Raw genomic sequence first — 27,917 nt, 5'->3', positions numbered from 1 at the left:
CTTATTAAAAAAGTTTGTATTAATGACCTCCATAAGAACCAATCTATTGATTTAAAAAAAAAAAAAACAAAACAAAACTCCATTTGTCTCTTTCATCTGGATGTCTAGCTCATAGGTATGGTTGATAAAGCAACCAATGTGAGAAATAGTTTCCTTTTCACAATTAGAGTGACTGACTTTGCTGATCATCATTGCAGAATCTAGGACACATTCAAAGCACAGAGGAGATGTTGAGTCCACCGGAGTTCTACTGATTTCTCAACAGAAGGCAGGCAGCCAGCTGTATTTGATTCTGTGTGTTCTTCAGGTTACCAAACTACCCAGTGTTGGGTTTCACAGAACCCAGCTTTGGTTGATTTGGTTCCTCTTAGCATGTTATATATACATTTATTTTTTGAGGAGGGAATCTCACTGTGTAGTCCAGGATGCTCTCAAACTCATAATGCTCCTGCCTCAGGCTTCTGAGAACAGCGATTACTGGGGTGTGCGCTTCTCTATGTTCTGTGTGTCGACCCAGAGCTGTTCTGCAGATAATTCCTTGTGTGAAACACTTGCACATCCATTGTTGCCTGGACAACACCCACTCATCCACCAGAGCTTAGGGTAAAGACTGAACACTAGGAGGCGACCTCCTTGCTGTCATTTATATTTCCCCATAGGGCGGATTCCTATTGCGCTATATTTTGGTATTTATTTAGTTACTTGTATAATCATTTAGGATGTAAACTTTAAGAAGTTCAAGACTAGGGCTGCGTTGTGCCCCCAGTACCTTGACAAAATACTTGTCACAATGCAAATGTGACAACTGGCAGGATGGACGTAGACATGAACTAATGAGAAAACATGGAACACGAACCAAGTCCAATTGCTTTTGAATCTGCATCCAGGAGTCGTATTAGGATTTCTTTTTTTTAAAAATTAATTTATTATATGTAAGTACACTGTAGTTGTCTTCATACACACCAGAAGAGGGAGTCAGATCTTGTTACAGATGGTTGTGAGCCACCATGTGGTTGCTGGGATTTGAACTCAGGACCTTCGGAAGAGCAGTCGGGTGCTCTTACCTGCTGAGCCATCTCTCCAGCCCCCTAGGATTTCTATCACTCTGATGAAACGCCATAATCAAAAGCATCTTGGGAAAGAAAGGGTTTACTTTGCTTATACTTACAGATAAATAGTCTACCACTGAGGGAAGCCAGGGCAAGAACTCAAACAGGGCAGGAACCTGGAGGCAGGAAGCTGATGCAGAGGCCATGGACAGGCCTTGTTTACTGGTTGCAACCCCATGGCTTGCCCAGACTTCTTTCTTATAGAACCCTGGGACCACCAGCACAGGGATAGCACCAGTCATAATGGCCAATCCTAGACCAATCACCAATTAACAAAAAGCCCTATGGGCTTGTCTATAGCCTGATCTTCTGGAGACATTTTCTCAATTGAGGCTCCCTCGTCTCAGATGACTCTAGCTGTGTCAAATTGACACAAAACCAGCAGCACAATCGACCACTTGTCAATGACACACACGCGTCACTGCTAAGCCATAACCTTTGCTTTCTCATGCATCCCCAAGATGACCCAATATTAATATCACAAAATAAGCATCCCAACTTTTAAAAGTCCCTTAGTCTTCAAAAACCCAAACACTTAAAAGGTCGTAGTCTCTTTAAAACATTCAAAATTTCTCTAAACAGTCAAAGTTTCTTTAAAAAGTTCAACATCTTCCAACCATGGGCAAAACAAAAACAAAAACAAAAACAAAAACAAAAACAAAAAAACAAAAAAACAAAAGAAAAGAAAAAATCAAACACAAATTATTCCAAGAGGAAGAACGAGGGCACAGACACAGTGAAATCAACGGAAAAGTGAACTTTAAAGAATAAATAGCTCATATCCAATGTCTGGGCTCCACTGAAGGGCTCGTGCACTGCTTGACTCCACCCTCTGCAGCACATGAGGCTCTTTCCCCAGGCTTAGGTTGGCACCACTCTATACCTGAGACCATCCCATGGTACTGGCATCCTCAAAATGGCTGGTTTCATGCCTTCAAAACCAGCACCATCCGGATCCGGATAACTCTTACACCTCCAAGTTCAGCAAACAGCAAGGTACAATCCTGGCCGGCTCTGACACACAGCTCCTGGGTGCTAGCTCTGAGAAAACACTTCCCAGAAGACTTCACTTCAAGGACTCGGGTTTCTTCTTGGTCACAGCTGATTCTTCAGCCCCAGGTGGTCAGTATCGGTTGTCCAAGTAGAGCAGAGGATGTATGGGTGTGAAAAGCTGTGAGAATCCTGTTGGCAGTTGCATTGAAGAATAAAGATGATCTATTTCTATCAGTCCTCTGTAGTCTGTTTACCTCCTCTCTGAAGCCTCTCTCTGTCTTCCTTGGAAAACTAACAGCTAATGATCTGCTTATTAATTGCTACAAAAATCTAAGGAACTGGTAGAGAGGAGCTCTTAGAGTGGAGGTACAGCATCGGCACTGAGTAAGGTTTTACATTTTTTAAACATTTCTCTATTTACCTACTTACCTCTTTATTTTATGTCTATGGGTGTGCTCACACACAGTGTACGTTGAGGTCAGAGAACCACGTTGAGGGGTCATTTATTTTTCTACTATGAGGTAGGGCTCAGGGGTCTCTCTGTTCTAACTTAGTGGGTTTCAACTCTGTAAACAGTGGCTATGAGAAAGGAATCACAACCTCTCTGTACGCTGGATCTATACACTGCCCCCTGCCTCCTGCCCCCACTCCCTGACCCCTGTGGTAGTAGACACTGAACTGAGAGCTGTGTCCATGCTAGGACAGTGTTCTACTACTGTGCAATATCTCTGCCCTTCTCCTTAAGTTTTATTATGTATGTTTTTCTGTCTGGGTTACTACAAAAGCTTTGAGACCCTTAGATGGTGATGGTAACACTTTGTGTTTGGAACCCACAGTAGAGCCTGTTAAGGTGGGGTTTCCAGGCTGCAGAGACAGGACAGTATGTAAAGTGCTTGCCATGCAAAAAAATGAAGACCGGAGTTCAGATTTCCTAAGCTCCACACAGTGGGCCCAACACTGGCGCTTGGACCCGTAGTTGCTGGATCTCTGGGACTTGTGGGCCAGCTTGTCTCTCTAGACTAGTGAGCTCCAGATTCAGTGTGAGGTCCTGTCCTTAAAAGGTTGACACACGCTGCCGACCTTTGGCCTTACATGCATGCACACATAGTGTGCACCTTCAAAGGAAGGAACATATATACATGCCACTCCACATACCACACACATACATGTAACACACACACACACACACACACACACACACACACACACACACACACGAGTTCCTCAGGGGTGATTCTCCTTTCCTTCTTGGGGTTCCATGGATCATAGTTTGAGAAACACTGGGCAGGTGAAGGAATAAGAAGGGATGGGAGAGATGAGGGGGATGGCCATGCTTATTCTCTAGTTAGGTGTGTTGACTTAAAATGCTATGTCATGACTTGCCAAACGAGTTCCTTTAACAAGGCCAAGACCTCTGTCATGTTTTTCTCGTGGAAAGTCGAGTCCCTTCCCTTCCTTTCTCTTTCGGGTGAAGTCAGACAGGGGTGAAGCATCTAGCTAGTGTGCCCACTAGTCTATCCAGCCCTTGGCCAGTCGAGCAGAGACAAGGCTGCAGCTCTGCTAAGCCCTTCACGTGTCATGTATTCACTGCGGTGCTTCCCTTTGAAAGAGGAGATGGTCCTCCAGTGGTCCAAAATCCTTCTAGGTGTCAGGGTGGCTGTGTCTCCTGAATCCCTGTTCTCGCTGTAGAGAGATTTCCAGGAAGGTTAATGGAGGAATGCGATTTGAATGGAGGAATGCGATCCCAAAGCTCCTGTCCTCTGCATGGGAGGCCCTGCATTACCCACTGGGAGAGGCATCATCAACTCTTAGGCTTTTGTATTAAGCATTAGGTCTCATTGTCACAGTCAGATTAACAGAGATTAGTGCTGCCACTAAAGAGTTTAAACATCGTGCTGACCCACATTGTTGGAGTCATCATAATATGGTGCTAGATGTCCAAGGACTGGGCCAGCTGGCTGTCTAGAGGGGGAGGGGGAGGGGGAGGAGTTATTTCATTAATTGTTACGTATAAGAAAGCCGGGTGCCCTTCTATACCAAAGGCCCACGTAGCACTCGCCCTATGTTCTCCGCACTTAACTGCCTATCAGGCCAGTCTAAGGATGCTCCTTTGTTAGGGGGACATTTAATGATCAGTGGCCGTTCATACCTGCCTCCCCTTGCTTGGTTTCTGTGGGTGGAGCCCAGTCCCTGAAGTTTCAAATGGTTTCATTAATGCTTTTTATCCATGTGAAGGATAAAAATAAACTCTTCAATGCTCTCAGAAACCTGATGCCCTGGACACAGGAGGAGGAAGGAGAATGCGACTAATTAACCACCTTCAATCATCCTCACAGTGTTAGGTCCCAAAGAAACCCAGGACAAGGCTCAGGAGGTCCCTGTGGCTCCTCCCAGCTCCTCCCAGTTCTTCTCACCCCTCCTCCATCCCCTAAACCTCTCTAGCTCAGAGCCTGGGTTTTGCTTCATTTCCCCCAGCTTCCGATTCTTATATAAACCTGCCAGTTCAGCTACACACTCTCGTGGTCCTCAGCTCCTTCCTAGGTCCACTTGCCCTGTCTCCTTTTCTCTCTCTTCCTTCTCTTGCTTTCTCATCCCCTCCTCTCATGACCTGGTTCAGTCTAGACCCTTCCAGATGCCTCTGGCTGTAACTCCTGTAACTACAATAAAAACTTTCTCCCCAACCATGCCCTGGAGCAGTCATGGCCTCATTTTCATCCACACAGGAACACACAAAAAGTTACAGGGCCAGGCAGCCGTTCATTATTTCAGAATGGCTTCCTAAATTCTTTTATTGGCCCCAAATCTAAAAAAAAAAAAAAAAAAAAAAAAAAATTGAGGAAGGTGTTTGTACTGGCTAGTTTTGTGTTAACTTGACACAGCTGGAGTTATCACAGACAGGAGCTTCAGTTGAGGAAATGCCTCCACGAGATCCAACTGTAAGGCATTTTCTCAATTAGTGATCAAGGGGGAAGGGCCCCTTGTGGGTGGGACTATCTCTGGGCTGGTAGTCTTGGTTCTATAAGCCAGGGGAAGCAATCCAGTAAAGAACATCCCTCCATGGCCTCTGCATCAGCTCCTGCCTCCTGACCTGCTTGATCCCAGTCCTGACTTCCTTGGTGATGGACAGCAGTATGGAAGTGTAAGCTGAACAAACCCTTTCCTCCCCAACTTGCTTCTTGGTCATGATGTTTGTGCAGGAATAGAAACCCTGACTAAGACAGTGTTCATTAGCTTTCTGTGTTTCTGATTCTCACACCTGGACCATTTCTCTGTCATGGAAGATCCAAGAGAGCCAGGTAGATTATGATGGAGGGTGCCCTGCTGCGTTAGCACTCACAGAGATGGACTTACAAGGTTGGGGGAATGAGTGAGACAGTGTTTGCTATATGTTTCATGGACTCTTCCTAAAGTGAATGTTCAAGGCCCAATCCTTGAGTCCTTGGGTCCTGAGAACTGGAACTCGTTTTTGGAAATAAAGACTTTGTAGATGTGAGGTTAGGATGACATCATATTGGATTAAGTTGGGTCCTCAATGACGGTCCTAGATGACTGATGTCTCTAAGAGAAGAGGGACATTTGGATGCAGACACAGATGCACCTGGGACGAACACTGTCATCACCCTGTGAAGCTTGGAGCCAGGAATGGAACAGCTCGTTTCAGAGTTTCTAGAAGACACCAAGCCCACTGACACAGAGAGTCTGAAACTGTGAGTATAAACTTTTACAATTTTATTTATTTTTTAAATGTTTTAAGTTTTTCTTTTAATTTTAAGTGTGTGTGTGTGTGTGTGTGTGTGTGTGTGTGCATGTGCCCTGTGAGTGCAATGCCTGTGTATAGCTCATCAGACCCCCTAGAGCTGAAGTCGCAGGCAATCCTGACAGCCTGATACAGATCCCATGCAAGAGCAGTCCATGCTCTTATCCACTGAGGAGTCACCTATCTTCAACTTCTGACATTTTAAAGCTCTTCAGCTTGTACTCTGCTGTTTCTCTTCAGGGCTGGGTATGGAACTCGGGGACTTGACTTTTGGGCACTACATTCTCAGCCCTGCCTTATGTTTTTAAAGGAACCTTATCAACCGGGTACAGCATCTTCCATGCTCTGCAAAAGGCATAAGAAAACCAAATCCTTTGCCCTTTGGTGCATACTAGTGGATGATTCTCCGCTTTTTCAGTTAGCATGTCTAGTTTATATGTAAGCCCTCATCAGAAAGGCCTTTAGCATCCAGATTTCTACCAGTATCTGCACTGCAAATGTATTGCTGCTCTCTGCTTCCAAGATGGCTCTCCGCATGGGCTGGAGAGGTGGCTGGCTCACTGCTTAGGAAAGCTGGCTGCTCTTCCAGAAGACCCGGGTTTGGTTATGAACACCCACACTAGGTGACTGTAATTCCAGTTTCAGGGCATCCTATGTCCTCTTCTGCTCTCATGAGCACCAGGTATGCACATGATACAGAGACACACATAGAGGTAAAACATCTATACACATAAAAAAAACCAAAAACATAAAATACCCCAAACCCACAAAGATGGCTCCTCCTGTTGCTGCCCTTTCATAGGGCAGAAGGTCAAATGCTGTGTCCTTAGGTGATAGAAGGCAGAAGGACAAAAGGCCCTAAGTGTGTCCTTTCATGCCTCTTGTAAACGCACTGATTTGCTCACGAGGTAGGAGCCTTCATGACCTAATTACTTCCCAAAGGCCCCATCTCTTAGTCCCTCATTCTGGGGTTGAAGATCTTAGCTCTGAGTGTTGGATGTGTATGCACATTCAAGTCATACCAACAACATTTTTTTTTTTTTTTTTACCAGCTTAGGAGTTATTGGCTCATATCTAGGGTCAGGTCATGGCCAACTCATGCCTTCCAGTGTTAGGCTATGAGTCTAATGAGGAAAACGATCATTTCTCATCTGGCACTGGATAGTAATTATTCTCTCTAGGGTTGGCCTCAGCAGAAACCCATCCAAGAATCCCAGTTAAAACAGCAGGCATCTTGGAAAACTACGTGCGTGGGATGGGTATCTAAATGGGACATGTGCCCTATCAAATAAATGCCAGATTTAGTTCCAGCTCTCTTCCATTTTCTTCTGGATTTGGTACCAGAAAAGAAATCATGATCATGCGCTCAAAGGCAGGGATCGACTCTGTCTGGGGTACTCCTGCATTTCTCAGGAGTCTCCTTGAAGGGAGTCAAAAATGTATGAAGGAGTCTTGCTGTTTTGTCCGTACTTGTCTCTCTGTTGACTGGGGACTGTCTCCAGAGTCCCTGATTAGTGTCTGTGACTCCTCTGCTCAGGGCAGACTGGATGAAGATGTCCAACACCAACAAGGCAGAAAGGGCATGGCTTCGGATCACTCAAGATGGCTATTCTCAGCTTCAGCAAACAATTCCAATTTAAGCAGCACAGTGGAAACTGGCTGCTTAGACACCCTAGGACGACATGTTTTTTTCTTTTAAAAATATTTGTTTCCTTTTGCATATGTGTGTGTAAGACTGAGTATATGTGTGTAGGTAAGAGGACAGCCTTGAGTGTTGATCTTTGCATTCCAGAAATCACAACCTAGGGTTTTGGGGGCCTGTGTGGAAAATGTTTACTCACTGGGCCATCTTCCCAGCTCATCCTCGTTTGAAATAGGATCTCAAATATCCTAGACTTCCCTTCAACACCTATCTTTCTGCCTCCCAAGTGTTAAGATTGAAGGCATGAGCCAGAATGCTCAACTCTCTACCCAGTTTAAAGAAAAATAAACCTGGTATATTTCAACAGAAGATAATTTATTAGAAATTCATAGAAACGTTAGGAAGGTTGAGGAGTCAGAAATTAAGAGAGACTAGGGGGGGGGGGGGAAAGCCAAGTCAATTATTCACGGAGTTCAGATCAAAGTAGACCAGCTTGTCTTGAACAAACTTCTCGAGCCCTTGCTGTCCCAGTGGTTGAGGGTACCCGCCTCTGTTTAACAGGTACCCAGCTGCCTCAGCCCTTAGCAGAGGTATGTAGCTTACATCTTCCCAGTGCTTATGATATGTGACATTGGTGTGCTTTCTGGAGAATTGTCTACTTGAGTCCTTTGCTCATTTTGAAATGAGGTATTTGGGTGTGTGTTTGTGTGTATTTATTTTGCTGTTATAAGAGTGCTCATTTTCTGTTGTATATGTGTTGGGGGCTTCATATCAGCTGGTGTATACTGCCTGGTTGGTGGCTCAGTGTCTGAGAGATCTTGGGGGACTAGGTGAGTTGAGACTGCTGGTCTTCCTATAGAGTTGCCCTCCTCCTCAGCTTCTTCCAGCTTTTCCCTAATTCAACCACAGGGGTCACCAGCTTCTGTCTATTGGTTGGGTGTAAATATCTGCATCTGGCTCTTTCAGCTGCTTGTTGAGCCTCTCCGAGGGCAGCCATTCTAGACTCCTGTCTGTCAGAACATCATAGCATCAGTAATAGTGTCAGGCCTTGGAGCCTCCCCTTGAGCTGGATCCCAATTTGGGCCTGTCACTGGACCTCTTTTTCCTAAGGTTCTTCTCCGGTTATGTCCGTGCAGTTCTTTCAGCCGGGTCTGGACTCAGTCAGAGAAGATGCACCTAACCCTCAAGAGACTTGAGGCCCCAGGGAGTGGGGAGGCCTAGTTTGGTTGGTGGGAGGTTGGGGACATCCTTTTGGAGATGGGGGCAGGGGAGGAGGTATGGGATGTGGAACAGTCAGAGGGTGGACTGGGAGGGGATAAAGTCTGGACTGTAAAAAAAGATTAAAGAATAAAAAAAAATTTCTCATTTTTGTTTGTTTTATAACTTCTCATTCTTTACTGTAGAGGTTGTTTCTTTCTCTACCTCTCTCTAATAAGTCAGTAATTCTACCTCCCACACATCTCTTGACAGTGTCTCAAATTCTATGCTCGTTACCAGGCAATGCTCATCTCCTCCTCTATCCATTTGGCTCCCAACTCTTATTGCCTGATGTCTCCTCCTTGAATTCATTCTTCATCTCCAAGTAGGATGTCAAAAGTCTGTCTAATCCCTCCGCTGTCACTGTCCCATCTCAAACCGTTCAGTTGATCTTCAGTCCCTAAATTCATTTTAAATTTCCTCCCATAGTGTCAAACGCCCTCTGTAATTCACTTCCTATAAATGTATCCCTTCCCTCCAACCTCATTTCTTGCTTTCTCCTCCTTTTAACTATAGAACAAAAACATGTCTGTTTGTCTGTCCATTTCTCTCCATGGCTTTGTAGAGAAAACTATTGCGATGCTCTCTAAGAAACTGCTACTGGCTCTCTCTCGTCCATCCGGGGCGTTGTGTGGCAGACGTCCCTCTACCTGGGATATCCTTATCTTCCACTTGTTCTCAGTCATCATCATCACCATCTAAACGATATCCCATGCTGGTGGTGGGCTCCTCAGGGGCTCTGAGTCCAGCACTCACCTCAGATTGCCAGTGCCAGTGAGGATGACAGTTCTTTGTTTTTCTCTCCCCTCGTAGATTCTTTTGTCTTTTGTAGAACGCTTTGCGAAAGCTTCTTTTTTTTTTTATTCTCAATATATAATGATGGGGTCATGGAACCTGTTACGTGTATCATGAATAAATCTTCCGTGGATATCTGTGAGCCTGTTGTGTGTACTGTGAATAAAGCCTCCATAGATATTTGTGAATTCGTCTTTTTTAATGAGCGTGTTTTCATTTCCCCTGGGAGTCTATCTAGGAGCAGCGTTTCTGAAGTCTATGTTTCATTTGAAAGTTATTTTATATTTACAATATATCTTGATTATAGCTTCCCCTCCCTCTACTCCTCCCAGTTCCTCCCCTCCCTTCTGGATCCACTCCCTTTCTGTCTCTCCTTAGAAAAGCACAGGCTTCTCAGAGGTAACAACCAAGCATTACAAAATGAAACACAGTAAGACAAAGCAAAGTCTATCATCTTGAAGTTGGACGTGACAACTCAACAGGAGGAAAAGAGTCCCAAGAGCAGGCACAAGAGTCACGGGCTCACTCATTCTCAGTTATGAATCCCATGGCAACACTAAGCTAAAAGCTATAATGTGCCTGCAGAGGATTTGGTGCAGACCCGTGTAGGACCTGTGCTTGCTGCTCCAGTCTCTGTGAGCTCAGACATGTCTGCTTAGTTAATTCAGAGGCCTGGTTCTCCTGGTGTCCGCCATCTTCTCTGGCTCTTACGATCTTTCTGCCTCCTCTTCTGAGGGATTTCCTGAACTCTGTGGGGGAAGGATTTGATGGAGACCTCTCATTTAGACTTTCTCTCTAAATAATATCAAGTTGTGGATCTCCGCATCTCTTCCTATCTGCTGTTAGAGGAAGCCTCTCTGCTGGTGACTGGGTAAGGCACTGATCTATGACCAAATCAGAATATCATTAGGGTCATTTTATTAATACTTATTTTTTAGTTGATTAGTGTTTGGTTTTACCCTAGGTGTATAGGTGATCTAGTCTCCAGCTCTTGGTTCTCCAAGTAGTATCAGGTATGGATACCTTCTCACTGAATGGACCTGATGTCAAATCAGACGTTGGTTGGTTACCCCACAAGTTTTGCACCACCATTGCCTTAGGATATTTTGCAGGCAGAGCAAATTATAGGTCAAAGGTTTTGTGGCTCCGTTGGTGTCCATGTTTCTCTTCGGTATCCTGCAGAGTGTCTCCCCACATCAACGGGACTAGAACAGAGAGATGAAGACTGACTGTAGGCATCCACTTGACCTCTCCAGGTTCAATGAGTTCTGTGGCTGTTGTCCTTGGCAGTGGGGCCTTTCTGTCAGTTTGCAGAGAGCAAGCTTCTGTTTTACCAACAGTATGCATTGTTTGGGGATTTCCATGGGACCCCTCGGCCAACAACTCAATTGAATCCAACACAGTCCTGCCACTAGAAGCTGTGCCTATCAATAAGAGCTGGCAAGTGGAGAATCCATATTGCCATTACTAGGGGTCCACATAAGGATCACCTTCCTACACTCCATGAAGTTTCCACTGCACTGGGTTTCCACACCACTCCCCCAAATTACCCTTACTCTCTACCTTGACCCCATTTCTCACCAACCTGATCTATTTCACCCTGCCCTCATCCCCACTCACCCCCAGTCCATTCATAAAGTCTACTTCCCCCCTGATCCCACCTTCTCTGAGTCTATGGATTGTAGCTTGGTTATCACTTACTTAACAGCCAATATCTACTTATAAATGAATAATACCATCTTTATCATTCTGGGTCTGGGTTACCTCCCTCAGGATGATGTTTTTTGTAGTTCCATCCATTTGCTTGACATTTTTATGATGTCTTTTTTTTAACAGCTGAGTAATACTCCATTGTGTAAATGTATCACATTTTCTCTATCCATTCTTCTGTTGAAGGTTTTAACAAGGTTTGACTTGTCAACTTTTTCAAAAAACAATTATTGCTTTTTGTGTCCTATGGAAGAAGCTGCCACCTGCCATCTGACCATAAATTAAAAAAAAAAAACATTCTTTTGTGCTTTCTTAGTTAGGCGTATTAATTGTATGACCTATTTAAAATTTGTGTGTAGTGTGAGATCAAGTTTCGAATTTATCACTAGTCCTCAGTCAGTCAGTCAGTCAGTCAGTCAGTCAGTCAGTCAGTCTTTCTGCTCCGATGCCCTGCCGTGCTATGTGACAGGCTCTTGTTAGTGCTATCTTGTATTCTTTCCCCTTTGAGCCGCCCCATGGCATCTTCATTTGGACAGTAAGTTGTGTGAGCAGAGGCCACCCATTCTGTACCAAGAAGTGGAAAGCATAGAGCTAATGAATGAGACTGAATCCAGAATCCATCAGCCTTCAGCCGCTGTGTGAGCCTGGGTAAATCAGAATGACTCCCAATCTGTTTGAGAGGCACCTACTGTGTACTTACTGACATGGGGCTAGGTGGGTAAAGTCGTAAAGATGAGTGTGACTCGGCCACGACTTGAGAGATTCCATTCATGTGCAGTGACTTCACACGCTGGAACAGATGCTTGAATAGCTGGCACTGGAATCAGTGAGGGGAGAGTGAAGACAGCTTGCCTTGAATTTCAGTGGATGAACAAGGAAAGGTAGGAGAGCTGGGATTTCTCCCGGGGAGGGACCTTAGAGACAAATGTATTCTAAAACTCTTTGGAATCAAGCCCCAGCGTTTGCTCACTCTGGCAGCCCAAATGCTGCTCTACTTAGCACACTGCTCAGGGATATGGCCAAGTGAGGCAAAGTCAACTTTAGGCAGTTGATCGCTGGAATGATGGAGGAGGAAGGGAAGCTTCGGAGACCATGGTTGATAATTCAGTCCAGGCAGATTTTAGTCCCTGGTGTTTCTGGGAAGTCCTGCTTTAGGACAGAGGGCATTTCCTGCTGGGCATCAGTTTTGTGTTTAGCAAAGTCTTTCTTCACAGTGAGAAATGTTTCTAGATGGATGCTGTTGGATGCGTGGGGGTAGGGGTCCTTCTCTCAAACAGTGGGTACAATTCTAATGAGAACAGTATGCCCAGCTTTGCTCCAGGGCATGTCACTTAAATGACCCTTCTTTCTCCTTCTTTGTCTTCTAAGGAGTTCTGAAAATCCAGGGGGCCTCGGGTAGAAAAAAATACGAGTCCTTATGTGCCCCAAGGTCTTTGAGGGTTGGCTCCCCTCCACTGCTCCCATTCAGAAGACCTTGAGAGAGTCACTGTCATTTCCCTTGCTCCCGGGCCACCCCAAGGAGCTCCGTCCTAGGACCAGCCTCCTGACCTGCTGTTGGAGGGAGGCTCCGACACTTCCAGCCTTAGGTGATATGGCTGTGTCTAGATGTGCTTAACAAATTGCCTGTTCACTCAATTACATTTTATTTAATCATCTGTAATCATATAAATTATGCCTGATGGTAGTAAATGTTGGTGTCAGCTCCTAATTACAGGTTGATTAATTGGCTGGGGTGGTCTGTATTACTATTTATATAAGAATACAGAAGGAGGATGATAAATTAGGATGGGTAATCTGAGCCCAGGAACATGGCCCCTGTCCAACTGCACTCCACGTTTAGGGGGTGGGGAAGCCACTGCCCTCTTCCCTGCCCTCTTATCAGATGCCTCTAGGGTGGTTTGTGGTGTTCTGACTGACTGATCTTGGCAACACCTGAGTCAAGAAGTATTTATTATTATTTAGTTAGTGTGTGTGTGTGTGTGCGCGTGTGTGAAATTTTTGCCACTTAGTGCTTCTCCTTTTGGCTGTGGTGGAGATGAATAACAGCAAACTCATTAACTTCAGTTGGGCTCATTACAACCTGCTGGGTCCAGAAAGTTTCAGTGTTGGATCTGGCATGGAGAACAGGACTCCCAAGAAAGGAAAAGTGTGTGTGTGTGTGTGTGGGGGGACTTAATAGATGCACAAGACAATTTCTCTCTTTTTTCTTTTTTTTATTGGATATTTTCATTATTTACATTTCAAATGTTTCCAGATCTCCCCTCTGGAATCCCTCTATCCCATCCCTCCTCCCCCTGCCTCTATGAGGGTGCTTCCCCACCCACTCACCCACCCACACACTCTCGCCTTCCTACCCTGGCATTCCCCTACATTGGGGCATCAAACCCTCAGAGGACCAAGGGCTGTTCCTCCCATAATGTCCAACAAGGTTATCCTCTGCCACATATGTGGCCAAAGTCATGGGTCCCTTCATGTGTACTCTTTGGTTGGTGATCCAGTCCCTGGGAGCTCCAGGGGGTCTAGCCTATTGACATTGTTGCTCCTTCCATGGGGCTGCAAACCTCCTCAGCTCCTTCAGTCCTTTCTCCAACTCCTTCATCGGGAACTCCAAGCTCAGTCCAATGGTTGGCTGTGAGCTTCTGCCTCTGCATTTGTCAGGCTCTGGCAGAGTCTCTCAGGAGACAGCCATATCAGGCTTCTATCAGCCAGCACTTCCAAGCATCCTCAATAGGGTCCAGGTTTGACGACTGTAAATGGGATGGATCCCCAGGTGGGTCAGTCTCTGGTTGGTCTTTCTCTGGTTGGCCTTTCTAGTCTCCACACTTTGTCTCCATATTTCTTCCTGTGTGCATTTTGTTACCCCTTCTAAGAAGCACTGAAACATTCACACTTTGCCCTTCCTTGTTCTTGAGCTTCAATGGTTTGTGAATTTTATCATGGGTAGTCCAAGCTTTTGGGCTAATATCTACTTATCACTGAGTGCCTACCATGTATGTTCTTTTGTGACTGAGTTACCTCACTCAGGATGATATTTTCAAGTTCCACTCATTTACCTGTGAATTTCATGAAGTCATTGTTTTTAATAGCTGAGTACTTCATTGTGTGAATGTGTTGCATTTTCTGTATCCATTCCTCTGTTGAGGGACATCTGGGTTCTTTCCACCTTCTGGCTATTATAAATAAAGCTGCGATGAACATAGTGGAGCATGTGTCCTTGTTATATGTTGGAGAAACTTTTGGGTATAAGCCCAGGAGTGATATAGCTGGGTCCTCAGTTAGTACTATGTCCAGTTTTCTGAGGAACCGCCAGACTGATTTCCAGAGTGGTTGTATCAGCTTGCAATCCCACCAGCAATGGAGGAGTGTTCCTCTTTCTCCACATCCTCACCAGCATCTGCCGTCACCTTAGTTTTTGATCTTAGCCATCCTGACTGGTGTGAGGTGGAATCTCGGGGTTGTTTTGATTTGCATTTCCCTGATGACTTAAGATGTTGAACATTTCTTTAGGTGCTTCTCGTCCTATAAGACAATTTCTTATTAGTCATATTTGTTGTTTCCTCTAAAATATCTCTATTAATTCTTTGATAATTTTATACAGTGTATGTTGATCATATTTAACCCAGGTCTATCCATGCCTTCTTTCCACCCACCTAGCTTTATGTCCTCTTTAAAAAAAATCCTCATTGAGTCTAATATGTTATGCTTACACTCTTGTGTGTAGGGCCATCCACTGGAGCCCCTGAAGAAAACTGACTGTCCCTCCAGTTGTTTGGTTCAGAAGTTCAGCTCCTCAGCTGCGGGTGACTCCCTCTCCCCTCAATGCTCAGGTCTTTGTCCGGCTTCAGCTTGCTGTGGTCTTATGCAAACTGTCATAACTGTTGTGAGTTCACTGTGAGCTAGTTTTTGTTATCTTCATGTAGACATAGGCACACGTAGGTAGAGAGAATCTTAACTGAAGAACTGTGTACGTGAACATGTTTGTGGAAGGATTGTTTCATTGTCGTCATCTGCTGACTCCTATACTCTCTCTTCCCCCTCTTATGCAGTGGTCTCTGGGCCATGGAGGAGGGGGTGGAGTATAGATGTTCCATTTAGGGCCAGGCATTCTAGACTTTTATTTTTGCACCTTGGCTAGTTGTGAGTCTCTGTATTAATCACCATCTAATGCAAACATAGCTTCTCTGATGAGGACTGAGAGATTCATTAATCTGTCAGTGTAGCAATCTTATATCCCACCAGAAAGGAATTGGTTACTCCTATGACATTTGCACCACTATTGTACAGTGGGCATAACTTGCTAGGCTGGTCATTATTGTAGTTCACAGGGTGTACAGATGGGTAAGATTGGCAATTATTTAAACTTGCTTATAGTGTGTATAGCACTGTGACAGTTTGCCATTAAAATGGCACTTCCGGGACCAGCTCTATGTTCTGTGACTTAAGTATGTTGTATCTTCAGAAATAGGGTCTTATCATCAAATTCCAAGAACTTAACCAAGAGTATTGCTAATAAACCATCTCTCCAGTCCCTCTATGTCCTGTTTTTTACTTGGCTTGTTTGTTTTCTTGGTGGATAGATTTTTTTTTTTGTTCTCTTTATAGCCTAGATATTAGCACCTGTCAGTTGTATAGTGGTAAAGACTTACCCCCTTTCTGCAGGCTACCCCTTCATTCAAATAATGGTGTCTTTAGTTTCATGAGATCCCATTTATCTACTGTTCATTTTAATACCTGGACTACCAGGGTCCCACCCAAAAAAATCCTTTTGTGTGTGTATAAGTTCAAGCATATTCCTGACTTTATCTTCCATCAGATTCAGGGTATCAGGTCTCATGTTGAGGTCCTTGATCCATTTGGAGTTTTGTGCAGGGTGAGAGACAAGGATCTAGTTTCATTATTATACATGCAGCTGTCCAGTTTGAACAGAACTATTTGTTGAAAATGCTGTGTTTTCTCCAATGTGTATTGTTGACTTCCTTATGATTATTGGAGGAATGTAGGCTTATATGTAGGTCCTCAGTTCTATCCCATTGATCAAAGTGTCTGTTTTACATTAGTACCATGTTGAAAACCAACATGGTTGTTGTTGCTGTAGCTCTGTAGTATAGCTTGACATAGAGGATGGTTATACCACCAGAAGGTTTTCTTTCTTTTTTTTTTCCCACAATTTTTTGTTTACTACCTTGGATCTTCTGTGTTTATATATGAAAAATAAGACCCCACACCACCATTTTTTGTGAAGCGTTGCACTGGATAGAGACTGTATTACTCTGTAGGTTGCTTTTGGCAGGATGGCCATTTTTATAACATTACTCCCATAAGTCCAGGAGCATGGGAGGTCTTTTCATCTCCAGGTATTTTCTTCAATTTCTTTCTTCAGTCTCTTAAAGCTGTCCTCACATAAATCGTTCACTTATTTTGTTACTATTTTTTTTATGATATTTCATTTTTTGAGGCCATCGTGAAAGGGGTTGTTTCTCTGATTTCTTTCTTGGTACACATGTCATTGGCATATGGAAGGGTACTGTGTTTTTTGTCTTACTTTTGCATCCTGCTACTTGTTCAAATGTATTTTTCAGCTGTAGGCATTTTCTGGTGGTTTCTGTCTTTGAAGAATCAAGGACATGTAGCAGATTATCTTTATTGATTTATGTACATTGAACCATCCCTGCAAATCTGGGTTGAAGCCAACTTGACCATGGTGGTTGATCTTTTTGATGCATCTTTAAATTTTCTTTGAAAGTATTTTATTGTGAAATTTTGTGTCTATGTTCAAAAGCAATATTGACCTATCACTTTCTCTTTGTTATTCAGTCTGTGTCTGGTTTTGGTATCAGGGCAATACTGATTTCATAAAAAGAAGTGCTTCTTTTCTATTTTATATTTTTTATTTTATATATATTTTATATTTATATTTATTTTATATATATTTTATATTTGAGGACTATCAGTATTCTTCTTTGAAGGTCTGGTAGAATTTACTGCTTCTATAAAGTTGGAGGTTGTGATCTATTTAAGTTATTTACCATCTATTGGTGAGAGTGAAATATTGAAGAATGGAGCTTCAATATGACTGTGTTGTATTTACTCTGTCATCTTAGATCAAATAGTATTTCTTTTATGAAGTTGTCTGCCCTTGTGTTTGGTGCATAAATGTATAGGACTGTAGTATCCTCTTGGTGATTTTTTTTCCTTAATAGGTATAAAATGTCCCTCCTTATCTCTTCTGACTAGTTTGGCTTGAAGCCCATTTTATCAGATTAATACAGACAAACCTGCTTGCTTTCTAGTTCCAATGGCTTGGGTAAAAGGGTTTCATCCTTTACCCTATGTGATGTCTGTTGTTGATTGTGAGATGTGTTTCTTGGAGGCAGTAAGAAGATACTGTTTTCTAGCACTATTAGTCTGTCTCTGCTAATTGGGGGGATTGAGACCATTGATATTGATTCATTATTGAACAATAATAAAGTCATTTTGTTTTTGTGGTCTTTTCTTAGACTTCTTTTGATTAGATGTTATAAAATTGTTTATACTGTATGCCAACTTGGGGTATGTTTAACTTTTTCAGATTTAAGTTTCCCCTCTAAAAATTCCTTGTAAATCTTGTTTAGTGGTTATAAATTACTTAAAATCTGTTTTTATTGTGGAAGTCTGTTTTTCTCTTTCAATCCTAACTGCTAGTTTTGTTGCGTATTGTCGTCCAGGATGACATTAGTGACCTTTCATAATTTGTAGAACACTTCTTCAATCCCTTCTGGCTTTCAAAGTCTCCATTGAAAAATGAGCTATTACTCTGATGACCCTGCCTTTATATGTGACTTGGTTGTTCTCTCTTACAGTTTTAAACATCCTTTCTTTGTTTTGTACCTTTTGTGTTTTGACTATTATATGACATGAGGAGTTCCTTCTTATGGTCCTTTCTATTTGACCGTCTGTATGTTTCCTGTACCCTCATTTCCTTAGATTAAGGGAATTTTCTTTTGTTGAAATATTCTCAGGGTCTTTGACATGGGTTTCCTGTCTTTTTATATATATATAATTAGTGGGTTTGGTTTTTGTTGTATTAGAGTTTCTGAATGTTGTATTCATGAGTTTTAATAGATTTAACTTTTCCTTTGACTGAGCTGTTCAACTCCTCTACCCTGTCTTCAATATCCAATATTCCCTCTTTCACCTTGTTCAGGCTATTTGTGAGTCCTTCCTTTGAGCATTTTGTTTGACTTCCTGAATTTTTTAATTTTGATTTTATTTCAGTTTGGCTTTTCTTCAAATATTCCATTTCTTTATTAAATTTTATTTTCATATTTTAGATCATTTTCATAATTTCATTCAACTGTTTGTGTCTTCATTTCAGAATTTATTCACATCCTCTTTCAGTTTCTCAGACATACTATAGCTATTTTGAAATTATTGTCTTGGATGTTGTATTAGTCAGTGTTCTCTAAAGGAATATATATATGTAAAGGACTTACTAGAGTGGCATACAGGCTGTGGTCTGAGTAGTCCAAGAATGACTGTCTCCCAAGGGAAAGACCAAGAATCTGGCAGCTGTCTAGTCTAGGAGTCTGGATGTCTCAGCAGTCTCAATCTGATATTGGAGCCCCAGAGCTGCTGCTCTTTAGTCCATATTGGAATCCCATGGTAGTGGATTATCATACAAGTAAAGGAATCCCTGAGCAACAGTGTAGATGAATTTGCTGGTGTCAGGGAGGGAAAATAGAAAAAAAGAAAAAAACTTTTCATGATTCACAGGATAGTTCTTCTGAACTTGAATGATTCAATTGAGAAGATCCCTGCAATCATACCTAGCAGCTTGGGTTTTAGTCAATTTCAGATGTAGTCAAGTTGACAACCAACAGAAACCACCACACATGGAATCCAAGTTGCTTTTCTGGGGATGATTACTGCGGGAGTATTATTTTTTGGAGATGTGTTACTGGTTAAATATGTTATTTGTGCTTTTGTGATGGGACCTAGGCATCTAGAGTTAGGTAGTTGTTGAGTTTCTTGATGCAGATATCTGATCATGCTTTTGTTGCACAGGTAAACACCTCTCTGTTTACAGTTACCTCAACTTATCAGATTGTAGACCAACTGAACGTAGCTTAGAGTTTAGTCTTGGGAAAATTTGACATTGATGTGTGAGTGGGGTAGCAGAAGTAGTCTTGACTCAGCGAGGGCCAAGGATAGCTTTTGAGCCCAGGAGCTTAGAAGAGTTAGAAGATTCTCACAGCCAATCCTCAGGAGTCCGGAGGTGGGGGGACGTGCAGGACAAGTCCACAGGTACAGGGATATGTGGAATTGGCCACAGAAATCTGGCATTCCTATTTGGAGAGAGAGGAGGGGTGTGTGTGTGTGTGTGTGTGTGTGTGTGTGTGTGTGTGTGGCTCAGAATGGACTCTATACTTTTTTCTTTTTAGTAACATTAGGTCTTAGGGGATAATACCTTTAAAGCATTTACTTGGGATGTGCTAACTCTCACGCACTCACTTTTAACATTCTTGGTCCTCATCCCATTTCTAGATTGGGCTAACAATGAGTATGAAGCCACATGGGGCATGTGGGGAGTCAGGTGGAGATTGGGAGAGGCTACGAGTAGATTCTGATATCAGGGATGTTTTCTGAGACTTCATGCCAGTTTTTTTTTTTTTTTTTTTTTTTTTTTTTGTCTCCCAAGAAATGACGAACAAAGGAAGAAAGCCAGGTGGGTCTTGGCTCTGGAGCACAGGATTCCAGGTGATCATTATTGAAGAGGACTATCAGCTGGCCTTTCTCCTTAACATGCAAGTCACATTAGAAGCAATGTCTTACTGTCACTGCAGTTATTAGTGAGCATCCTTTCTTGGGGGTTTGATAGGAGTGCTGCATTATATAGCATCAAGGCACAGAACAAAGCCTCCGGTCTACATGCCTGCGCGTACCCAGCTCTTCTTAATTGGCCATCCAGGACAAATGGCTTGGCTTTATAGGGCTTCAATTTTCTTCTTTGTGAAGTGGGAAAATGATATGCCTACCATTATAGGGCATTGCTAGGATTTCATGAGTTAATGAATATATAAATGGCGAGGAAGTATTGGGTGAGTATTAAGTCACATCAAGAAATGCCAACCATCTTCATTGTCCGTTCATTTGATCTCAGAACAGCCTAAAGAGCTACCCAGATGGATTACTTAACTCCTCTATTGACTGAGGCAACTGAGTCCCCAGATAGGGAGCACTTGGCTTCAGGACAACATTTTACTTGATAGAAGGGCATAGGAACCTGTGCCCTGTGAATTTCAGTGGCAGGCAGGCAGGCAGGCTGGCAAGATCCCTCCCTACACGTGGGACAGAGAGGACATTCGGTGTCCTCTATCACTGCCTAGCCTTGCCCCTGGGACTTCCTGTTCAGTGTCTTCCTCAGATACTTGCTACCTCAGTTGTTGAGACAAGGTCTTCCATTGAGTCTAGAACTAGAGCTAGAGATCTCCTGCTGTCCAGTGCTAGGGTTATAGATACTACCATGTCAGCCTTTTTATGCAGATGCTGGACACTCGAACTCAGGTGTTCATGCTTGCTTATGATCCATCTTCCCAGCCCCCAGAGGTCACTATTTATTTCCCTTAATTTCTAATATACTCTTTCCCCATATTGGTAGGATGATCCACCTCCTTCCTCTGATAACACCCCATGAGTGTCAAATGGACTCCTCTGATCTCTCTTGTAAGTCAACTCTTTGAATGTTCCAGGGTTTCTTTGTGGGTCCCCATTGAGGCTTCTCACTTTTGGTGTGACTTAGAGTACCGCACCATTTAGGACCAGGAAATCTGATACATGATGCTTGGAGTTTTTAATCAGTAGAAACCTTTGGGTGTAAGTAACTGCAAGTAGACTAAAGGGAATATGCTAAAGCTAACACTCAAAGGGTTCATTAGCTCATGGGTCAAGGCTCCCAGAGTTGGGGCACTTGTGCGGTAGATAGTTGAACAGCTCAGCGGCATTCCTGTCTCTACAGTTTGTTGAACATCTCTATCCCACTGGGTCCCCCAGGGCCACAGACAACATCTGTCCTTCTGAACGTTATGCACAGATTGAGTGACTGCCAGTGAATGGGTGTTTCTTTTCACATATTTTTATTTTATTTTATTTTATTTTGCCATAGCAGGATCCTTTTATTTTTTTTTTCTTTCCATTTTTTATTAGGTATTTAGCTCATTTACATTTCCAATGCTATACCAAAAGTCCCCCATACCCACCCACCCCCACTCCCCTACCCGCCCACTCCCCCTTTTGGCCCTGGCGTTCCCCTGTTCTGGGGCATATAAAGTTTGTGTGTCCAATGGGCCTCTCTTTCAGTGATGGCCGACTAAGCCATCTTTTGATACATATGCAGCTAGAGTCAAGAGCTCCCGGGTACTGGTTAGTTCATAATGTTGTTCCACCTATAGGGTTGCAGATCTCTTTAGCTCCTTGGGTACTTTCTCTAGCTCCTCCATTGGGAGCCCTGTGATCCATCCATTAGCTGACTGTGGGCATCCACTTCTGTGTTTGCTAGGCCCCAGCATAGTCTCACAAGAGACAGCTACATCTGGGTCCTTTCGATAAAATCTTGCTAGTGTATGCAATGGTGTCAGCGTTTGGATGCTGATTATGGGGTGGATCCCTGGATAAGGCAGTCTCTACATGGTCCATCCTTTCATCTCAGCTCCAAACTTTGTCTTTGTAACTCCTTCCATGGGTGTTTTGTTCCCACTTCTAAGGAGGGGCATAGTGTCCACACTTCAGTCTTCATTTTTCTTGAGTTTCATGTGTTTAGGAAATTGTATCTTATATCTTGGGTATCCTAGGTTTTGGGCTAATATCCACTTATCAGTGAGTACATATTGTGTGAGTTCCTTTGTGAATGTGTTACCTCACTCAGGATGATGCCCTCCAGGTCGATCCATTTGGCTAGGAATTTCATAAATTCATTCTTTTTAATAGCTGAGTAGTACTCCATTGTGTAGATGTACCACATTTTCTGTATCCATTCCTCTGTTGAGGGGCATCTGGGTTCTTTCCAGCTTCTGGTTATTATAAATAAGGCTGCTATAAACATAGTGGAGCATGTGTCCTTCTTACCAGTTGGGGCATCTTCTGGATATATGCCCAGGAGAGGTATTGCTGGATCCTCCGGTAGTACTATGTCCAATTTTCTGAGGAACCGCCAGACTGATTTCCAGAGTGGTTGTACAAGCCTGCAATCCCACCAACAATGGAGGAGTGTTCCTCTTTCTCCACATCCTCGCCAGCATCTGCTGTCACCTGAATTTTTGATCTTAGCCATTCTGACTGGTGTGAGGTGGAATCTCAGGGTTGTTTTGATTTGCATTTCCCTGATGATTAAGGATGTTGAACATTTTTTCAGGTGCTTCTCTGCCATTCGGTATTCCTCAGGTGAGAATTCTTTGTTCAGTTCTGAGCCCCATTTTTTAATGGGGTTATTTGATTTTCTGAAGTCCACCTTCTTGAGTTCTTTATATATGTTGGATATTAGTCCCCTATCTGATTTAGGATAGGTAAAGATCCTTTCCCAATCTGTTGGTGGTCTCTTTGTCTTATTGACGGTGTCTTTTGCCTTGCAGAAACTTTGGAGTTTCATTAGGTCCCATTTGTCAATTCTCGATCTTACAGCACAAGCCATTGCTGTTCTGTTCAGGAATTTTTCCCCTGTGCCCATATCTTCAAGGCTTTTCCCCACTTTCTCCTCTATAAGTTTCAGTGTCTCTGGTTTTATGTGAAGTTCTTTGATCCATTTAGATTTGACCTTAGTACAAGGAGATAAATATGGATCGATTCGCATTCTTCTACATGATAACAACCAGTTGTGCCAGCACCAATTGTTGAAAATGCTGTCTTTCTTCCACTGGATGGTTTTAGCTCCCTTGTCGAAGATCAAGTGACCATAGGTGTGTGGGTTCATTTCTGGGTCTTCAATTCTATTCCATTGGTCTACTTGTCTGTCTCTATACCAGTACCATGCAGTTTTTACCACAATTGCTCTGTAGTAAAGCTTTAGGTCAGGCATGGTGATTCCACCAGAGGTTCTTTTATCCTTGAGAAGACTTTTTGCTATCCTAGGTTTTTTGTTATTCCAGATGAATTTGCAAATTGCTCCTAATTCGTTGAAGAATTGAGTTGGAATTTTGATGGGGATTGCATTGAATCTGTAGATTGCTTTTGGCAAGATAGCCATTTTTACAATGTTGATCCTGCCAATCCATGAGCATGGGAGATCTTTCCATCTTCTGAGATCTTCTTTAATTTCTTTCTTCAGAGACTTGAAGTTTTTATCATACAGATCTTTCACTTCCTTAGTTAGAGTCACGCCGAGATATTTTATATTATTTGTGACTATTGAGAAGGGTGTTGTTTCCCTAATTTCTTTCTCAGCCTGTTTATTCTTTGTGTAGAGAAAGGCCATTGACTTGTTTGAGTTAATTTTATATCCAGCTACTTCACCGAAGCTGTTTATCAGGTTTAGGAGTTCTCTGGTGGAATTTTTAGGGTCACTTATATATACTATCATATCATCTGCAAAAAGTGATATTTTGACTTCCTCTTTTCCAATTTGTATCCCCTTGATCTCCTTTTGTTGTCGAATTGCTCTGGCTAATACTTCAAGTACTATGTTGAAAAGGTAGGGAGAAAGTGGGCAGCCTTGTCTAGTCCCTGATTTTAGTGGGATTGCTTCCAGCTTCTCTCCATTTACTTTGATGTTGGCTACTGGTTTGCTGTAGATTGCTTTTATCATGTTTAGGTATGGGCCTTGAATTCCTGATCTTTCCAGAACTTTTATCATGAATGGGTGTTGGATCTTATCAAATGCTTTTTCTGCATCTAACGAGATGATCATGTGATTTTTGTCTTTGAGTTTGTTTATATAGTGGATTACATTGATGGATTTTCGTATATTAAACCATCCCTGCATCCCTGGAATAAAACCTACTTGGTCAGGATGGATGATTGCTTTAATGTGTTCTTGGATTCGGTTAGCGAGAATTTTATTGAGGATTTTTGCATCGATATTCATAAGAGAAATTGGTCTGAAGTTCTCTATCTTTGTTGGATCTTTCTGTGGTTTAGGTATCAGAGTAATAGTGGCTTCATAAAATGAGTTGGGTAGATTACTTTCTACTTCTATCTTGTGAAAAAGTTTGTGCAGAACTGGAATTAGATCTTCTATGAAGGTCTGATAGAACTCTGCACTAAACCCGTCTGGTCCTGGGCTTTTTTTGGCTGGGAGACTATTTATAACTGCTTCTATTTCTTTAGGGGATATGGGACTGTTTAGAAGGTCAACTTGATCCTGATTCAACTTTGGTACCTGGTATCTGTCCAGAAATTTGTCCATTTCGTCCAGGTTTTCCAGTTTTGTTGAGTATAGCCTTTTGTAGAAGGATCTGATGGTGTTTTGGATTTCTTCAGGATCTGTTGTTATGTCTCCCTTTTCAGTTCTGATTTTGTTAATTAGGATTTTGTCTCTGTGCCCTCTAGTGAGTCTAGCTAAGGGTTTATCTATCTTGTTGATTTTCTCAAAGAACCAACTCCTCGTTTGGTTAATTCTTTGAATAGTTCTTCTTGTTTCCACTTGGTTGATTTCACCCCTGAGTTTGATTATTTCCTGCCGTCTACTCCTCTTGGGTGAATTTGCTTCCTTTTTTTCTAGAGTTTTTAGATGTATTGTCAAGCTGCTAGTATGTGCTCTCTCCCGTTTCTTCATGGAGGCACTCAGAGCTATGAGTTTCCCTCTTAGAAATGCTTTCATTGTGTCCCAAAGGTTTGGGTACGTTGTGACTTCATTTTCATTAAACTCTAAAAAGTCTTTAATTTCTTTCTTTATTCCTTCCTTGACCAAGGTATCATTGAGAAGAGTGTTGTTCAGTTTCCACGTGAGTGTTGGCTTTCTCTTATTTTTTTTGTTATTGAAGATCAGCCTTAGTGCATGGTGATCTGATAGGATACATGGGACAATTTCAATATTTTTGAATCTGTTGAGGCCTGTTTTGTGACCTATTATGTGGTCAATTTTGGAGAAGGTACCATGAGGTGCTGAGAAGAAGGTATATCCTTTTGTTTTAGGATAAAATGTTCTGTAGATATCTGTCAGATCCATTTGTTTCATAACTTCTGTTAGTTTCAGTGTGTCCCTGTTTAGTTTCTGTTTCCATGATCTGTCCATTGGTGAAAGTGGTGTGTTGAAGTCTCCCACTATTATTGTGTGAGGTGCAATGTGTGCTTTGAGCTTTACTAAAGTTTCTTTAATGAATGTGGCTGCCCTTGTATTTGGAGCATAGATATTCAGAATTGAGAGTTCCTCTTGGAGGATTTTACCTTTGATGAGAACGAAGTGCCCCTCCTTGTCTTTTTTGATGACTTTGGGTTGGAAGTCAATCTTATCAGATATTAGGATGGCTACTCCAGCTTGTTTCTTCATACCATTTGCTTGGAAAATTGTTTTCCAGCCTTTTATTCTGAGGTAGTGTCGATCTTTTTCTCTGAGATGTGTCTCCTGTAAACAGCAAAATGTTGGATCTTGTTTGTGTAGCCAGTTTGTTAGTCTATGTCTTTTTATTGGGGAGTTGAGACCATTGATGTTAAGAGATATTAAGGAAAAGTAATTGTTGCTTCCTGTTATTTTTGTTGTTAAAGTTGGCATTCTGTTCTTGTGGCTGTCTTCTTTTAGGTTTGTTGAGGGATTACCTTCTTGTTTTTTCTAGGGCATTGTTCCCGTTCTTGTATTGGTTTTTTTCTGTTATTAACCTTTGAAGGGCTGGATTCGTGGAGAGATAATGTGTGAATTTGGTTTTGTCGTGGAATACTTTGGTTTCTCCATCTATGGTAATTGAGAGTTTGGCTGGGTATAGTAGCCTGGGCTGGAATTTGTGTTCTCTTAGTGTCTGTATAACATCTGTCCAGGCTCTTCTGGCTTTCATAGTCTCTGGTGAAAAATCTGGTGTAATTCTGATAGGCTTGCCTTTGTATGTTACTTGACATTTTTCCCTTACTGCTTTTAGTATTCTATCTTTATTTAGTGCATTTGTTGTTCTGATTATTATGTGTCGGGAGGAATTTCTTTTCTGGTCCAGTCTATTTGGAGTTCTGTAGGCTTCTTGTATGTTCATAGGTATCTCTTTCTTTAGATTTGGGAAGTTTTCTTCAATAATTTTGTTGAAGATGTTTGCTGGTCCTTTGAGTTGAAAATCTTCATTCTCATCCACTCCTATTATCCGTAGGTTTGGTCTTCTCATTGTGTCCTGGATTTCCTGGATGTTTTGAGTTAGGATCTTTTTGCATTTTCCATTTTCTTTGATTGTTGTGCCGATGTTCTCTATGGAATCTTCTGCACCTGAGATTCTCTCTTCCATCTCTTGTATTCTGTTGCTGATGCTCAAATCTATGGTTCCAGATTTCTTTCCTAGGGTTTCTATCTCCAGTGTTGCCTCACTTTGAGTTTTCTTTATTGTTTCTACTTCCCTTTTTAGGTCTAGTATGGTTTTGTTCATTTCCATCACCTGTTTGTATGTTTTTTCCTCTTTTTCTGTAAGGACTTCTACCTGTTTGATTGTGTTTTCCTGTTTTTCTTTAAGGACTTGTAACTCTTTAGCAGTGTTCTCCTGTATTTCTTTAAGTGATTTATTAAAGTCCTTCTTGATGTCCTCTACTATCATCATGAGATATGCTTTTAAATCTAGGTCTAGGTTTTCGGGTGTGTTGGGGTGCCCTGGACTGGGCGAAGTGGGAGTGCTGGGTTCTGATGATGGTGAGTGGTCTTGGTTCCTGTTAGTAGGATTCCTATGTTTACCTTTCGCCATCTGGTAATCTCTGGAGTTAGTAGTTATAGTTGACTCTGTTTAGAGGTTGTTCTTCTGGTGATTCTGAGGCCGCCTCCCGAGCCAGGCGGACACCTGTCCTCTGGTCCAGGTGGTGGCCGGCTGTCTGTGGCCCGCCAAGGGTGCTGCCTCAGCGGCTCTGTGCTTCTGCCCGTCCCAGAAGCTGTCAGGTTCTCTGGCGCACCCTCTAACCTGTTCAGACTAATTTCCTAAGTTCTGCTGAGCCCCGGAACCCAGATGGCGACCGCTGCTGCTGAGGCTGAGGCCACCTCCCAAGCCAGGCGGACACCTGTCCTCTGGTCCGGACGGTGGCCGGCTGTCTGTGGCCCGCCAAGGGTGCTGCCTCAGCGGCTCTGTGCTTCTGCCCGTCCCAGAAGCTGTCCGGTTCTCTGGTGCACCCTCTAACCTGTTCAGACTAATTTCCTAAGTTCTGCTGAGCCCCGGAACCAAGATGGCGACCGCTGCTGCTGAGGCTCTCACTTATTTTTAAATGAGCCTAAGTTGCCCATCTGATGATGTCTCAAATCTCACTGGGGAAGACTGAGCCACATGTCCACACTAGTCATTGTCCAAAGGATCGAGAAAGCTATGACTGTCTGAGACCTATCTCCCAATATATCTCAGGCACAAAGAATCAAGTATCTCAGGCAAACCGGAAGGAAGGAGGCATTCCCAGTGAGGATGATATGGCCATGAACTCTCCAGGGCTTGGGTAGTAATGATTAAAGTGGGCCAAACCACAGGATCTCAGTAGGATGGTAGTACTCTTTGTTCTTTTTCCTTCCTGGAGAGTGAGCAACAAG

The sequence above is a fragment of the Mus musculus genome, chromosome 18 (assembly GCF_000001635.26).
Source record: "Mus musculus strain C57BL/6J chromosome 18, GRCm38.p6 C57BL/6J".
In the NCBI taxonomy this organism is placed as follows: domain Eukaryota; kingdom Metazoa; phylum Chordata; class Mammalia; order Rodentia; family Muridae; genus Mus; species Mus musculus.
The sequence above is the reverse complement of the archived record's forward strand: the minus strand, read 5'-3'. Positions refer to the sequence as shown.